Source organism: Bacillus rossius, chromosome 6, assembly GCF_032445375.1.
Source record: "Bacillus rossius redtenbacheri isolate Brsri chromosome 6, Brsri_v3, whole genome shotgun sequence".
In the NCBI taxonomy this organism is placed as follows: domain Eukaryota; kingdom Metazoa; phylum Arthropoda; class Insecta; order Phasmatodea; family Bacillidae; genus Bacillus; species Bacillus rossius.
In genome coordinates this window covers 21,137,219-21,155,513 of record NC_086334.1, presented here as the reverse complement: position 1 = coordinate 21,155,513, position 18,295 = coordinate 21,137,219, and the positions used below count along the sequence as shown (strand labels likewise).

The 18,295-nt window shown below is 47.4% G+C and overlaps 1 long non-coding RNA gene across 1 annotated transcript; it reads right to left on the bottom strand.

The window, feature by feature from the left end:
• Positions 1–4,044: 4,044 nt before the first annotated feature.
• Positions 4,045–8,484, bottom strand: LOC134532826 (uncharacterized). Its single transcript, XR_010075189.1, has 3 exons — positions 8,280–8,484; positions 7,835–8,192; positions 4,045–6,051 (listed from the first exon to the last, which is right to left on the bottom strand). It is a non-coding gene; the product is annotated as an uncharacterized LOC134532826 (long non-coding RNA).
• Between the last annotated feature and the right edge of the window lie 9,811 nt (positions 8,485–18,295).

Sequence of the window (18,295 nt, the reverse complement as noted above, 5' to 3'; positions counted from 1 at the left end):
AACCCAGGACCCCTCGCACAATAAGCCGGTGTGCATCCGACTACGCTACGGAGGTCAGCCATCGTGTTAAGAACACTTTCGAGTCGAGCTCACATTTTAATGAAAAACATATGAATATGTACTACTAAAGGTATTGGTAGATTTAATAATCCATGATCTAGAAACCAAAAGGTGTGTAAAGGGTAATTCATGTATGAAAATGTTCATGTGCACTCTCTTTTAAGCAGTAATTACATCACGAACAGCTGCTACGCTGCATCCTTGTCTATCACTCTGAATAGTTCGTGCAATGTTTCTCTGACACATTCTGTTTTAAATTACGACAACTACAAGTCTTGACCAAATTTACTTATACAAATTAATACCATCGTGTTCGTTAAAAATTATCTTTATATTTACATATATTTCAATAAAAAACATACAAGTGTAAATATATATTATCTACTTACATGTTCATACCTGGAAATTCTATAGTAGGGACCAGACAAAGATAGACAACCCAACCTTTTCTTGTTCTGACGACAGTCGTCGTACCCTCCCAGATGCAGAGGCCGTACCTGTCCACCGACGTGGTCCTAAGGGAGGTTTGTCCCCCCAGTGCACCGTCTGTGAAGTTCTACGGTCAGGGACGCACCCGCGTGCGCCCTAGCATGCCAGTGGGCTTTTTTTTGTGTTGTAAATAATTATGCTTATTATGTACTTTTAAGTGGTCACGAGCCTCCACAATTGCGTGTATTTTGTAACGTAACAAAACTCTCACGTCTGAAACATTGTGTGAATACTTCACTTGTCATTTATTCGTAACTAATTAATTCATGTGTATTTCGTTTTATTAATTAATTACTTGTCATGTTTTAATAATTCTGTGATTCTTTCAAGTGCTAATGCTATGTTAGTAATGTAATCGCAGCCTGGCGCACCGCGAGGCGGGCCTCTCTCACGCCGGACGATTTCCCCACCCCTCCTCCGCGGCCCGCGGGCCTCGGCCCGCTAGCGGGCGGGGGACGGCAGTGGTGAACGAGACGCAAGAGCGAGCAGACGTGCGCTCCGCTCCGCGCTGCTCGGGAGACGCGTTTCTCATCTCGAAGTTCGCCGACAGTGAAACGTCACGGGTCGTCTCTGCAGCTGAGCTGCATTCGTTATATCGCTGGACGTACTCAGTTTTACGAGTTTTTCCAGGACTTCTCCTGCCTACATTATAGGCTGTGTAAGTGCCTCTCCGGACCACCGAACATCTCAGTCAGTACGAGCACTCATTGGTCTTTATTCCTCTTACGTGACGGGCTGCGTACGCGCTGTGAATCAATATGGAACAATCGTAACCGGAACCATTAGCTACGGGGTTACCTCCTCTGTTCGTGTTGGGACGTATTCTAAGGACGAGACTTATTTCCGGGAGTCCGGGTCACGGCGGGGAGGGCGCTCGTTCCGCGACGTGCCGGCCAGGCTGCGGCAGGTTCTCTATACGGAAATAAAAGGGGCTCGTGGAAACGGAAATCGCCGAGTAATCCGTGGAATTACCTACCGTTCCTCCTCCCCACGTAAAATTCCCTCCAGGTCCCGTATTTTTCGGTCCCGGCTACGTTGGCCTGAACTCACTCCTCACCGACGAGAGCTACATTGGCAAAACAGGACATTTTCGTAAACAGGAAATTAGGGACCTTAGGCCGAGGGATGTCGTTTCCTTAGGCTTCCTACTCTCAATCAATATGGATTTATTTTTGTTAACAAATAAGAAAAAAGTTAAGAAAATGTTTATTACCTTAATTTTAATTAAGGGTAACCTTGACTTAATTCAATTAGGCAACCTATTTACGATATGTTTATTCTTATAATATGATAATAATAAAAAAAAAATTTCGTTTGTAAACAGATTTGTGAAGGTCAACCTTAGTCGGGATCTTAGTCTACAATGCACAAACATTGGAGGGGGGAGATCGCCCTTGGCATTCTCCCTCAAGGAGTCGCTTGACTGTCATTGGATACCTACTTACCCATCGTACTTTACCCAAAAATATTCCTCCACCCCAATATGTTCAGTTCTCTGCCACATGTTTATTGTAACTTCGCACACATAAGTGCAGAATCATGAGATTGTTTAGTCTTAACCGTTCACATATACATTTACCCATAGAGGTATAATAGGTAGAGGGAGCGTTGGCTATACCATGACATGTATAACTGTGTGGTCAACACCTATCACGTGACTTAAGGATAATTTGCGCGGGAATTCAAAGTTTGTTTCAGATTCGTAATTACAAAAGCATGAACGTAACGATTCTGTAGGCGTTCGCTGATCATTAAATGAGAGTATTTATACCTTTGGGAGTGTTAGATGTGCTATTCAGAGAAAATATTTTACCAAACATGGATTTTCTCTAAATAAGGCTGGAAAAGACTTGAGTGAAAAATTCAGCAATGTAGTTAAACAGTTGCTTAAGAAGGAAGATGATGTTCCTCTTTATTTTAATGATAATTTAATGATTGTTCCAAAAAACTTGTAAACGTACATGTGTTCTTTGTTGTTAAATTGTAATACATACTATACAAAAAAATATAACTTTTAAATAGGTTAGTGAGTAACTAGTTTGATTCTACAAAAAAAAATTCAAATAGAAACCACTTTTGATTATAATTTTGAAATTATGAGTAAAATAAATAGTTCCTAAGATAAGTTAAATAATATTACTCTTAATTTAATTAATCAAAATGTTAGAGGTGCTGTCACCCACCTCTCTGTGAGGGATAGCTGGGAGCACCTAGCAGGGTTACTGGCAAATAAATGTAATTTTTTTTTCAGTTAACTTTTATTTTATTTTGTGAGGTGATTTAATGTGAATTATATGGTGGAAAGTACTCACAAAAAAATTGCTAAATTTTCTTTTCTTAACGTACAGTATGATCAATGTGGTAATTTTCCAAATAGAATAACATTCTCAACAGCAACAGTTATTGGTAATATATTTAAGAATAACTAAAAATTATCATTCATTTAGTAAAGGGGCTATTTTAAATGGTCAGTCTGAACATGATCCACAGGTTTTGAACATAAATTATAATTTAAGTAATGTAAATAAGTCTATAACAAAAGTTAGATATAAACAAATATATGACAGCTCTCTTAAATTACTATAATTTTCTTTAGTCAAAATCTTGGGAGCCTTTAATGTTTGAATCTGATTCTTACAACTTTATAACAATTTTCAAAAGATTTTATTATTTCATTTCAATGCTTGTTGCCCCATAAAATACTGTAGTACTCCCAAAAAATCTATATATCAAAATGCATGGCAGGGCCGTAGCCAGGATTTTGTGAAGGGGGGGGGGGGGTGTCCCATTTTGTGAAATGGGAGGGGGGTCCAGTTTTTTATGAAAAGGGGGGTGGGTGGGTTAAGTTTTGTTTACATATTTTTCATTGAGTTAAATAAAACTCTGTCACACTAACATCTTAGGAAACAATTCACTTATATAAGTCCATTACTTACACACATAAATTAAAGTAGTGATTTTGCTAGAGAAAAGACAGATAAACATTTTATATTTTGGATTTGTGTGGGAAGAGGGGGGAGGGATGCATTGTTGTAGGCCACTATGAGGATTACAATAATACTTTCAAATTAATCCCTGTGTAACCTTGTGTATTGCTTATAATTTTCTTATTTTGATTTCACTGGCTCTTATTGTTTTAAAACCCTGAAGGGAAAAAGGGGGGGGGGGTTTCCGTAACACCCCCCCCCCCCCGGTTACATCACTGTCCAAGGTTAACAAAGGGTATAGCTAAATCTTGTCAAGTTAAAAGAGACATATCTAAAATCTAGAAATACGGGTCTCCTTGAAGATAAAATTTATTATAAAAAATATAGTAAAAATTAAAAAAAATTAAATATATAAATTAAAATGAAAAAAGTAAAAACATTAACAACTCTTCAAATAAAATCAAGACTTTGTGAAATATAGTAAGATCTTAAAAATCTACTTTTCATATACAAATGAAACTCTGTCTTACCTGATGTGTTGTGTGTGTGTGTGTATATATAAAAATAATTTATTGTTAATTTATTTATTTATTTTAGTCCATCTGAACATACAGACATTTGCACAAATGGTATAGGACACATCAAGAAATATAATTTAACATACAAACAGTAAAAGTTAAAAATACCAAAAATCCAGTCATGGGAAAAAAATAATAAAACTGGTGTTACAGGTACATATACAGCTTCTAAAGATAAAATTTTAAATTTGACAGTTGACACAAGTTTAACACAAAATGGTTGCAGAAACATTAATACAAGTAGAAGTATAGGCTTGATACAATAATACAATTGTATACAGTTAGGCCCTACAATTTAAACAGTAGTAGTACAGTTACAATTACATATTTTACAATACAATTAAAACATATCTTAACATTACTACATGCATAAAGTTAAAGTAGTAATACAGTAGAGACAAATATTGTACAAGATATGAATTACGAATTACAGTAAACTCCCTATTATCCGCGCATGCTACGAAACAAATACAGTACATATGTAAATCTGTATTTTATTACAAGTGAGCAAATTTGAACTCTACTGACGAGTGTATGGTGTGCAGTATACAGTAAACCACCACAGGCGAGCTCAGTGCGAAGGCGCAGATGACTCACGAAGCGGCTTGGCAACACATCGTCGCATTGCTTCACTATTTAGAGGAACAAGACGACGATGCGCAGTTGGCTGAAAAACTTATGTTGCGGAAATTCAATCAAGAATTAAGAAAAGATGTTTCCAAAGCAAGATACAAAAGCAACTGACTGATTTTTTTTTCCAAAAAGTTGTAAATTTTAAGAGTTGTGCTTTTTAATGTCTAATGAAGTGTCTGAGTACGTACAGTATGTACTGTATCCTTGTTACGAAGTAAGTACCGAGCACTTTTATGTTTATATCAGTGAAATTTATTGTATGTTAATTATTCAGTTAAATACTACAATTTTAGCATTATTTTATAATTTTTTCTGTAAATTGTAACTTTTACTGTAAATAAATTTTTAATATATTAAGTTGAAATTAATATTTCCTTTTTTGTTTCCCTTTTTCGGCTCTTTTGCGGATTATCCGCGATTTTCACTATCCGCTGTGGCCCCGCCACTTAATTTCGCGGATAATCGGGAGTGTACTGTATCTCGTAAACATTGAAATTGTATTTATAAATAATCAAAAATAAAGTAGGTATAAAGTGGAAGTTAATGTTGTTCTATTTAGATAGTCTGCTGTGGAGTAGTAGCATTCTTGAAGTAGCAAGTTAAAAACTTTTTTTTTTAAATTGTTGAAAAATTTTTATTTCCTTAATGTTCTGCGGTAGGTTATTGAATAATTTTGCTCCTTTAAAATGCACTGTAATAAATACAAGGGCGCCCATACCTATGGTCAGGCGAGGGCCATGCCCCCCTCACCATAGCTTTCAGGAAAAGAAAAAAAATTAGGTGTTTTTGAAGATTTTTGGCAAATTTTAGTAATTTTTGGCACTTTTTGAAGGTCTGCTCACCCCCCCCCCCCCCTTTTCATCCTATGGGCGCCCTTGAATAGATGTGATAGCGCAGTTCACCATTTCCACGTGTACGTTTTGTTTATGCCTTGTATTGTGTGTGTGAATCTGTGAATTAGTTTTGTATGAATTGTGCATAATTTTATAATTGATTTATTCTACATCTAGTGAGACTTGTACTACAAATAGATTTATGGAAAGTAATACAAATAAATAAAATAATATTGCTTTGTGTAACTGTTGCATTACTGTGATGCAAAAGTTATATTATGACTTTAGACCGAACTTACTGATTAATGTAAAGGCTAGTGCTTAATGCATTGCAATTTCGTAGTGGTTTTAATTATAAACTTCTTCACAAGTCTTTTTTTCTCATCCTCAGTGCATTACACTTATTTCTGTGGTTCTTTAGTCCATTTTTCACAATAGCAAGAAACTTCTTGGCCTTCCTCGGAGACTGAATATCCTGTTCATTTAAGTCACCAATGTATTGGTATCTTGGAGAAACATAACTGGTGCCACCTGTTGAGAGCACAACTAATGAAAAAATATTCAACACACAATTTGAACACAAAACTCACATCTCGATCAAATAACACAAAACAGACACTACACAGAAGTGACATAAATTAAATAAATTTTTTTATATGATAGTTGACACCATCTAGTAAAACATTACAGGGGTTAAATTGACTAATTTTCATTCATTGTAGCAAGGACAGATAGAATTTATTATATAATGATAATCATGAATTTAGCACACAAGTTTAGAACGCCATTAGTGGACATAATAAAGGATAATGTACTGTGAAGGAGGATAGAGTGGGAGAAGAGGGGATGGCAACCAGGCAGTCCACAACCCAATTGCGTGCCACAGATAGATAGTATTTTATGCATAATTCTACAAAACATATCAAGTCACACTCTATGAAATCAGTATAGGCTAACGTGTGTGCATTAAAACACTACTATCATAAGCCTACTCATAAAGAAAGTCATCAATAAAATATCAATAGTGCACCAGTTTTGTTAAACATTTTCACTGTATCAATCGTGGATGTAATACTAATTGATAAGCATAGTATGGTATTTACTCTAGGTGTAAAGTCATAATGAAAGTTAAAATGCCCTCAGAAATTTACAACTGCAACTTCCAAGGCTCACTTAAACCAAGGATGTAGTAGTAGTGGGTATCCTACATCAGCACCAACTGAAATTTGAGTCACATGTCAATAACGAAGTTAAACAAAAACAGTAAGTTAAATTAATTTGTGGTACCTAGTTATAGTAATGTTGGTTTGGTGGATGTATTGGAATTTGAGAGAAAATACTTTACCAAACATGGCTGGAAAAAACTTGTTAATCGAAAAAATCTGCAAAGTAGTTACACAGTTACTTAAGAAGGAATATATTTATTTTAAGGTTAATTTAATTAATGTTCCAAAAACTTGTAAATGTATGTTCTTTGTTTTTAAATTGTAACACATTTGTTCCTTGAGTCCACCAGACTTTTAAAACCTATAATGCATTATAATACTTTAACTGTGTCTTAATTAGGCTTTGAAAAGAATAAATCTACTGATAATGCAATATTTAAACTAACCACGGAAATCTTAGCTCTAAATAATCATTAAGGTGTTATTAAAATTTTTATGACCTACCTAAGGCTTTATTGTGTAAATCATGAAATCCTTATTTAAAAACTGGAATACTATAGAATAAGAAATAATTTCAAAAATTTACTTAAATCTTACCTTAATTCTAGAATACAAAGTGTAATTACAAAAGATAACATGACATGAACAAATTCAACTTCTAATACTCGGATCATTTACCATGGAGTTCTCAAAGGATCTGTTCGTGTCTGTTTATTTATATAATTATTACTCTTTTATGTACATTTGTACTAATTTATCCTTTACATCTTTAGGTATACTCTTATATTGTTTTGTATGTTGTATCTTTTACTTATCTGTCTTACCTATTTTATGTTATATATATAAAATTTTATTATTATTATTGACTTATTTTACATCCAATGAGACTTGTACTCCAAATTTATTTAGGAATTTAATAAAAATAAATATAAAAAAATATTGCTTTGTGTAGGCCTATAACTTACTCAAATAGAATAGCTAGGTTACAACATTGTGTTGCATATTATATCAATGTATAACAATGATGCATTCAATTAACTATCCGGAGATCACTAGCCGAAATGATTACACAACAAGTGGATGCAATACTTTGTTGCACATTTAGGTGAAATATGATTATAACTTTGTTAAGTGATGTATTTCTTTACCTTCTGCCTCTGTTGACACATACGTTTCGGACGAGTATGTCGCCTTTGTCGTATCTCGGACATAACCTTGTTTACTTCTCTTTCCATTAGTGTCGTGACATTCCTCTACAACACAACTGTTTGACTGGTTTCCTCGGGTTTAGAGTGGTAAGCAAATGCGGAGGGAAATCGAAAATTGTGGGAACAGCAGTGTTCTTTAGCCATGTACCACCAAACTTCACTGTATCGAAGCACTCCTCTTCGAAATGTTTGGAACATATTTTTGTCGCCGAAGTTGCTTTGAAATCTTGTCGTCTTACTTTGATTTCCCACAACCTTCTACGGTTTTCATCCTTCGGAAAACTGAAAAAGATTAAAACTGAGAGATAAAAAGCCAATTATAGCTCTCAAGTACCAAACACCAGCGTATTTTAATGCTAATATTCACGTAAATAAGCATATTTACTTGTGAAAACTTAGCTGGCTTCCTTTATGATGTATTGACTTGCATCCAAACGCACAGCAATACAGAACCATTTTCAAAAATTAGCACATAACACGTATTTTCGCCCCGATGCGATATGTCAACAACAGCAATCGTCCTTAAGTCACGTGTTTTTCGAGCCAACCATGTTGAACACGCATTTGTGACGTCACGCTCTCTCTACCCATATTACCTCTATGCATTTACCAAAGGTTTTCCTCAGGTCATTGGTTTTCTTCTCTATGTCTTTTATATATATATATCTATGTATTTGTTTTTTGAATTTAAACAAACACAGGAAGAAACAACGACGTATATATAACATAGACCCAGCATGCCTTCTGAAAGTTGAGGCAAACATGTCCTCCCGCCGCGAACAGCTGATTGTGGGCCGTTTTCTGTTGTTTTGCTATTAGGATACATTGAAGCTATGTGCAGCTGCCTGTGAAATGGGTTCAGAAATGTGTTGCCTACGGTTGTAATGAAAAATCTGTCAAAGGAGCATCGGTGTCGTTTCACAGGTAAGTGTATTTATCAAATTTATGGTGTATTTTGGGATTTTATGTCAACATTGTTCTGAAATAATTATACTACTTTTACGGGTAAATCTGTATTGTACGGATTAGCGCCAAAAAAAATCGTACAAATATGAAATAACTTTCATTATATGCTATCTTACGTCCTCTTTTCAGAACCGCCTGCGGAGATAAAAAATTCCAATTACTTTTGGAGATATCGAATTTTTTAATATTCATTTTTTGGCGATTTTTTTAAAAAAAAACTTAAAAAATCCGAAAATACCTTTATTCTGTGCTCTTTAACTTCCTCTTTTCATTAAACCCGGCGGAGATCAGAAATTCCAAATACTTTAGGAGATATGGAATTTTTTAATTTTCATGATGTGCACTGATGCGGCGTTGAGCGGGAAGCCTACGATTCACACATCCTTCTGGACATACCCGAATACTCACTGACGCCGACCGCCAATGATCCTCTGTCGCATAGACCGCTATGCCTCATCAACGTCTCGCAAAAGCGTGTGCACCGAACGCGCCCGTGCGCGCAGCAAAGTGCAGTTCGTGCAACGAGGCGAACGCCATGCAACGAGTGCTGCGCCGGCGGAAGGATCCGGCCGGGTGTGGCATATCCTTCCGCCGCACTACAACAAATTGTTATAATTATGTTTTTCCATAGGATTTTATTAAACATTATTTTTTATTAATTAATAATTAAGTCTTTGCAAAATCATGTTTCAATGTGCGATTTGTCCCGAACCTGGCCGGTTCAGTTTCCCGCGAAATTCACACGTTTCCGCGGGAGGGCTGGCGGGGGAGGGTTGTCGCGCGCGGCGACACCGCTAGTGTCCTTCGAGAGCTCAACCAGGCCGGCAGCCTGCGCGCAACGCGGAACCTTCAAACTTTGCATTCACCGACATGTAGTTTTCCATAGTGTAATTTCTTTTCAACCTTTTGTACAGTTCCGCGGTCGGCCTAAATTTACCATGAGGTACTTAACTTAATTCAATCAGTGCTCAAGATGAGTGTTCCACGTCATACGTAAGTACTGTGGGGAGATTATGTGATTTCACGTCGGCGCTTCACGCCCAACCTAGCCTACCGGCTATTTAGTTTTGGCCCGCACGGGGCAGCCAGCAGGCGACACGTGCTATCAGACTTAATAACGATTCAGTCCCTGGGACACACCTAGACACCACGTAGAGTCGCCGGAGACACGGGCCTACGTGCTGCTAGCCCAGTTTATCAAGTGTAATGTATTAGTGGAATAGTTGTTCGCCTAAGTGTAATTCGTCATGTCAGGGCTTATGTATCACCGTCGTACGGCAGTGCGCCACCAAACTTAATCCAGAGGTAGGTATTAGTGTAGTGTATTGTGCTTCAAAATATCGTGTGCCATGTCAGAGTGTCTTTTGTAACTTTCGCATCACGTAAACGAGTCTGCCCCTCACGCGCATAAGAATCGTGAGCCGCCACTGAGGAGGTGAGCTGCGCGTGTGACTAGTCGCGTCGGGCAAACCGTTACGGCCAGAACGGGCAGCACCATGTATTGGGCTGTGCTGTATTAAATTCACGAACTATCTGAAGAAGTTTTGTGTTATTATTCAGGCGTCCCGAGTGGCCTCAAAAGCTCGGGGGGCCCTACTGCGTTGACTCCTACCTCTAGCCACAAGGCCGAACCTTCCCTGAGATCACGAACTGAACAAAATCACGTCTAAATACTCAGAGGTAGCGGGGACGGCGTCAAATTGGCGCCCAACTAGTGTGGCTTTCATTTTCTAAAAATTAATTTCCAAATTTTGTTTCAAATTTTTCAAATTTTTTTCTCAAATTAGTGTACCAGTAAGGGCTCGCGTAGGAAGTCGGGAATCGCGCGGAAACGGACGCGACGCGCAGACAGCCAAAGGAGCGGGCACCTGGCGATAGGCGCGCGTCAAGTTACACGCCAGACGCGCATCAAATTACGCGCCAGGCGAGATAACGGCTGTGGGAGCGGAAGTCCGCGCGCCTCGCACACGGATCAGGTGGCGCAGCTGCGCAGCTGCTACGCGCCGAACATGAGCATGAACATGAGCCGTGACAGAGCGATAAGCATAGACATGGAAGGGGTATGCCACGCATGCCTTCTGCCAGGGTTGCCAACATCTCATGCCGCGGCAGGGTTTTTTCGCCACCTGTACCTGCGACACGGAGTTCGGAGGGCAGGAGCACGAAGACCCCGTAAAATTCCTACAGCGATACCGGGACAGGCTGGCTCGATATGCGGTCCCCACGTACGCACCAGCGCGCCCCGTCAGGACGGACGGGCGCGGCACACACAGCCCGTCAGCGGCCCGCACCGGGTCGTCGGCGAGCCGCACCGTACACCAGGTGGCCCCGGCGACACCGGCAGCACCTGCGGTACCCACGTACGCACCAGCACGCCCCGTCAGGACGGACGGGCGCGGCTCACCCGACTCGTCAGCGGCCTGCACCGGGTCGTCGGCGAGCCGCACCGTACACCAGGTGGCCCCGGCGACACCGGCAGCACCTGCGGTACCCACGTACGCACCAGCACGCCCCGTCAGGACGGACGGGCGCAGCTCACCCGACTCGTCAGCGGCCTGCACCGGGTCGTCGGCGAGCCGCACCGGACACCAGGTGGCCCCGGCGACACCGGCAGCACCTGCGGTGTCCGCTGCCACACCGGCACGCCCCGTCAGGACGGACGGGCGCGGCTCACCCGACTCGTCAGCGGCCTGCACCGGGTCGTCGGCGAGCCGCACCTGACACCAGGTGGCCCCGGCGACACCGGCAGCACCTGCGGTGTCCGCTGCCACACCGGCACGCCCCGTCAGGACGGACGGGCGCGGCTCACCCGACTCGTCAGCGGCCTGCACCGGGTCGTCGGCGAGCCGCACCGTACCCCAGGTGGCCCCGGCGACACCGGCAGCACCTGTGGTACCCACGTACGCACCAGCACGCCCCGTCAGGACGGACGGGCGCGGCTCCCCCGACTCGTTAGCGGCCCGCACCGGGTCGTCGGCGAGCCGCACCGTACACCAGGTGGCCCCGGCGACACCGGCAGCACCTGCGGTACCCACGTACGCACCAGCACGCCCCGTCAGGACGGACGGGCGCGGCTCACCCGACTCGTCAGCGGCCTGCACCGGGTCGTCGGCGAGCCGTACCGTACACCAGGTGGCCCCGGCGACACCGGCAGCACCTGCGGTACCCACGTACGCACCAGCGCGCCCCGTCTGGACGGACGGGCGCGGCACACACAGCCCGTCAGCGGCCCGCACCGGGTCGTCGGCAAACCGCACCGTACACCAGGTGGCCCCGGCGACACCGGCAGCACCTGCGGTACCCACGTACGCACCAGCGCGCCCCGTCTGGACGGACGGGCGCGGCACACACAGCCCGTCAGCGGCCCGCACCGGGTCGTCGGCGAGCCGCACCGTACCCCAGGTGGCCCCGGCGACACCGGCAGCACCTGCGGTACCCACGTACGCACCAGCACGCCCCGTCAGGACGGACGGGCGCGGCTCACCCGACTCGTCAGCGGCCTGCACCGGGTCGTCGGCGAGCCGCACCGTACCCCAGGTGGCCCCGGCGACACCGGCAGCACCTGCGGACCGCCGGACGGCAGCGGCAGCGCCCCGGGAGCAGTGCGGTGAGTCGTTCCAATTAGGGCAGTTGGGACCTGGGGCAGGGCATTTACTCCGGATTCCCGTCAGGATGGATGGACAGCCAGTGCATGCACTTGTCGACACGGCCGCCAGCCACACGTATGTGTCGGCTCAATGCTCGAGCGTCCGGGACATTGACTCAGGGGCGGAGGAGGTACAGTTAGCGACGCAGGGGGCGACAGCGCGTATTGTCGGTCGCGCGAACATCACCATCTCTATCAGGGACCATGTTAGTCACACAACAGCACTAGTAGTAGAGGGACTACGGGAGACACTGATCCTAGGTCTGCCTTGGCTGGCGCAGGAGGACGCCACTGTGTAAGTCAGGGAGGGGAGGTTGCACGTTGGCCACCACGAGCGGCGCACAGTTTACAGCCTGGGCTATCGGCCACCTGCCGAGCAGGGGACACCCATCACGCTCGCGGACTTGAGGAACGGTGTGCCCGCTGCCCATGTAGAGCTCATAAACAATGTCTTGTCTCAACAGCCACAGGTGTTTGCGGCCACAGATATGCTCCGCCGTACCACAACCACGTAACACACCATCCCCACCCGACCTCACCAACCCCAGTTCGTAAAACCATACGGGTTCGGACCCACTGAAAGGCACGTCATCCAGACCCAGATCACAGAAATGTTACGCGATGGAGTCATCGAACCCAGTGAGTCGCCATACAACTGCCAGATTGTCATGGCGAACAAGAAAGATGGTTCCATGCGTTTTTGTGTGAATTTCAAACCAGTCAATTCAGTAACCATACCCGCCCCACCAACGCTTATCAAAATAACAGACGCTTTGGCAGGGCTGGGCGACGCCCGCATCTTCACGTCCCTGGACCTCAAGTCCGGGTACTGGCAGGTGCCGGTACGTCCAGAGGACCGCCCGAAGACTGCGTTCACTGCCCCTGACGGCCGGCGTTTCCAGTTCTGTGCCATGCTGTTCGGGCTGATGGACGCCCCCGCGACCTTCCAGGCCATGATGGTGCGTGTGTTAGACGGGTACGCGGGCGAGTTCGCCGCCGCGTACCTGGATGACGTCATCATCTGGTCACGGTCGTGGGAGGACCACGCCCGGCACCTCGGCCTGGTCCTTGAGCGGCTGGCCAGACACGGCCTCACGTGTGCCCCCCAGAAATGCCACGTGGGCGCGGCTGAACTGGAGTACCTAGGGCACATGGTGGACGCGGAGGGTTGCCGCCCTCTGCCAAAGCACCTGAACCTTATTGAGTCCAAACCCGCCCCTCGAACCCGCAAGCAGCTGCAGAAGTTGATGGGCCTTCTCAACTGGCTGCGCTCGTTCATTCCGCATTTTGCCAGCGTCACCGCCCCGATGACGGACTTGCTGTCACCCAAGCTCCGGTTTCAGTGGACCAGCGAAGCGGACGCCGCCCTGGATGCGGTGAAACGGCAGTTCCGCGAGTGCCACCAGCTTGCCCGTCTGCAGCCTGACCTTCCCCTGTTCCTTCAGACAGACGCCAGTCAGGAGGGGATGGGGGCCGTCCTATACCAGGTGGGGGACAAAGGCGTGCGCCGGGTGGTGGAGTACGCCAGCGCCAAGTTCGGCCAGCCCGAACGGCGGGTACCATGTGAACGAGCAGGAGTGCATGGCCGTCGTTTGGGCTATGCGCCGCTACCGCCACCACCTGGAGGGCCGCCGGTTCACGCTGCGGACGGACAGCCAGTGTCTCCGCTGGCTGGACTCCGCCCAGGGCCGCAAGTCGAAGTTCACGAGGTGGGCGTTGATGCTCCAGAACTTCGACTTCGCGGTCGAGCACGTCCCTGGACGGGACAACCAGTTCGCCGACGAGTTGTCGCGCCATCCCGACCCACACAACACGTTTCAGGATGACCAGGACTGGGAGGGGCTGTTGCCGCCAGGGGGAGTCGCGCCGCCGGTCACTCCAGGGGAGGCGCCCGCAACTTTATTTCACATCCCAAGGGCCCCCGATCATCCCGCCGTCTTGCCTGTGGAGACCCTGAGTGGATTAGTGGAATTCGTGAAACAGGCCCAGCGGACAGACGACCCCACACAGGCCGAGGTGCGGTCATGTGGGGAGCAGGTTCACCCCTACCACAGGTGCGTGGACGGGGTGTTGGAGACCCGGGTACCAGGGGACATGGACGCCTGGCGCCTTCATGTGCCGCTCGGTGCCCGCGAGCAGGTCATGGGCTTCCACCACACGCACGAGCTGGCGGGACACCCAGGTGCCACCAAACCCAGTTAGACATCCGTAAGACCTTCCATTGGCCGGGGGTGACGCGGGACGTACGGGACCTGGTGCGGCGCTGCCAGCAGTGCCAGCAGAGGAAGACGAGGCGGTCTGACGGGGTGGAGCAGCAGCGCCCCCGACGGCCCCGCGACCCGTTTCACACCCTGGCCCTGGAGATAATGGGGCCCTACCCGCGGACCACCCGGGGAAGGAGGTTCTTGGTCGTCATCACAGACATTTTCACCCGGTGGGTCGAGGCCTTCCCGGTGTCCAACGTGCGCGCCGGAACCATAGCCGCCCTGCTGGACCACGAGATATTCCCGCGGTATGGTTTCGCGCGCGTGCTGTTGACGGACAACGGCTGTCAGTTCAGCGGGAGGCGCTGGAGAGCTGACTGTCGCCGTTGGGGTCTCGACCACCACACCACCCCCATTTACCATCCCCAGGCCAACCCCACTGAGAGGCGCAACCAGGAGGTCAAGGCGCAGCTGCGGCTGAGGTTGGGGGACGACCACTCCAAATGGGACGTCCACCTGCCGAAGCTGTTGTATTGCCTCCGGCGCCGCACCAACGCTGTCACCGGTCATTCCCCTGCCGAGCTTCTGTACGGGAAGAACTTGGCTTTGCCCGGGGAAAGCAGGGTGGCCGATGTTGCCATGGGCACGGTGGCGCCCCCCAATCATGAGGAGGGGAGGGAGCACGCAAGACAACGGCAGGCCCAATTCCTGGCGGCCCACACGCCCATGACTAGTCACCCCCCACCCCCCATCCAGCCAGGTCAGCTGGTATATGTCAGGCAGCACCACTTGTCGTCCGGGGTGCGTAACTTTTGTGCGGGGTTGGCGCCCCGATGGTCGGAGCCGCGGGAGGTCCTGTGGAGGACGGGCCCCTCATCCTATGCGGTCCGGATGCCAAGGGGGCGGCCCGCTAAAGTGCACCGGGACGACCTGCGCGTAGTCGCGCACGGGGTCAGAGTTGGCCCAACGACCCCCTCTTCACCATCCCCCACACTCCAGGAAGCCACAGATACGCCGCGGGAAGGAGCAGCACCTGAACCCACCACCCGGGGGGACATGCACACGGGCGACACAGACGTGGGTAGCCCTGATCAGGCACATGAGTGCAACCAACCCGACCTCCGGGACACCCCGAGCAGGTCCCCGGTGCCGCTGGCCACAGTTCCGCACGTCCCCGAGGAGGTGGGGAATCCGTTGGTCTGGTTTCCTGACGAGGAGGGGGAGGAGGTCTGTGAGGAGGAGGACGACGAGCCACTGTGGCCGCTGGACCTCAGCCTGGCGGACGCCACGTTCCGGGTATCCGTGGACGAGCCCGAGGAGGGGGAGGAGGAGCCGGACAGTAGGGATAGGCGCCCCACCCGCAGACGTCGGGCCCCGGTCAGGACGTGCTGCGCGGACGACAGCGAGCCGGTGGAGTTCGCTCCTGTCCCCGCCGTGGAGGCGAGCTGCCCGACCACCCAACCGGACACGAGGGGACCTACCACACTCTGCACAGTGGAGACCCCTACCAGCACAGTCCCCACCACACGACCACAGAGGGCCCGCCGACCCCCGGCCTACCTGGCGGATTACGAGTGGTCCAGGTCCCCGTCGAGCTACTCCACCCGGGCGCGGCCCGTAAGGGGCGATCCAGGGGTGCCAACACTCGTGGCCGGACCCCTATCATTCCCCCCGCCCACGTCATCCATTCCACCACCCTGCCACACCCCGACCACACTGACCCCCCCACCCACTTGTCACCATATTGAGCTAGAAGAGGCGCACGTCGCTGCCCAGTCCCAGGGGGGGAAAGGACACGGGTCAGGGCGTAACCCCTTATTATTCATTGAGTGGGAGAGGTATTCAGGGCAGAATGTTTACATCACAACACACCACCACTCCGCCGCGTAGTGTAGGGCTCGCAGTGCGGCGAACGTCAGTGAAGTGCTCAGCGTGTGAAGCGAGGCGTTGATGCACATAGCGGTCTCAGAGAAGGGGGGGCATTTGACGCCGACCGCCAATGCTCCTCTGTCGCATAGACCGCTATGCCTCATCAACGTCTCGCAAAAGCGTGTGCACCGAACGCGCCCGTGCGCGCAGCAAAGTGCAGTTCGTGCAACAAGGCGAACGCCATGCAACGAGTGCTGCGCCGGCGGAAGGATCCGGCCGGGTGTGGCATATCCTTCCGCCGCACTACAACAAATTGTTATAATTATGTTTTTCCACAGGATTTTATTAAACATTATTTTTTATTAATTAATAATTAAGTCTTTGCAAAATCATGTTTCAATGTGCGATTTGTCCCGAACCTGGCCGGTTCAGTTTCCCGCGAAATTCACACGTTTCCGCGGGAGGGCTGGCGGGGGAGGGGGGTCGCGCGCGGCGACACCGCTAGTGTCCTTCGAGAGCTCAACCAGGCCGGCAGCCTGCGCGCAACGCGGAACCTTCAAACTTTGCATTCACCGACATGTAGTTTTCCATAGTGTAATTTCTTTTCAACCTTTTGTACAGTTCCGCGGTCGGCCTAAATTTACCATGAGGTACTTAACTTAATTCAATCAGTGCTCAAGATGAGTGTTCCACGTCATACGTAAGTACTGTGGGGAGATTATGTGATTTCACGTCGGCGCTTCACGCCCAACCTAGCCTACCGGCTATTTAGTTTTGGCCCGCACGGGGCAGCCAGCAGGCGACACGTGCTATCAGACTTAATAACGATTCAGTCCCTGGGACACACCTAGACACCACGTAGAGTCGCCGGAGACACGGGCCTACGTGCTGCTAGCCCAGTTTATCAAGTGTAATGTATTAGTGGAATAGTTGTTCGCCTAAGTGTAATTCGTCATGTCAGGGCTTATGTATCACCGTCGTACGGCAGTGCGCCACCAAACTTAATCCAGAGGTAGGTATTAGTGTAGTGTATTGTGCTTCAAAATATCGTGTGCCATGTCAGAGTGTCTTTTGTAACTTTCGCATCACGTAAACGAGTCTGCCCCTCACGCGCATAAGAATCGTGAGCCGCCACTGACTAGTCGCGTCGGGCAAACCGTTACGGCCAGAACGGGCAGCACCATGTATTGGGCTGTGCTGTATTAAATTCACGAACTATCTGAAGAAGTTTTGTGTTATTATTCAGGCGTCCCGAGTGGCCTCAAAAGCTCGGGGGGCCCTACTGCGTTGACTCCTACCTCTAGCCACAAGGCCGAACCTTCCCTGAGATCACGAACTGAACAAAATCACGTCTAAATACTCAGAGGTAGCGGGGACTGCGTCATCACGTTGGCAAGCCTTCTTTTCTTAAAATTAGCAAGAAGTAATTAAAAATACTTTAAAACACTGTGGATGGTTGGTTATATTAGGTAAGTATAGCTACATTAAAAAAAACTGTAAAATCATTTTATGGTTGCTTAGCAATTAACTTTTTAATATGTAGCTATCCAGCGCTAGGAAACCGTTTACATGGTTTCACAGTATTTTTAATGTAGCTATCCTAACCAAATCAACCATCCACAATGTTTTGAAGTATTTATAATGTAGCTAACATAACCTAATTGACCATTAGTTTTCATGAGTTGCATATTTATTTACAATAAACAAAAAAAAACC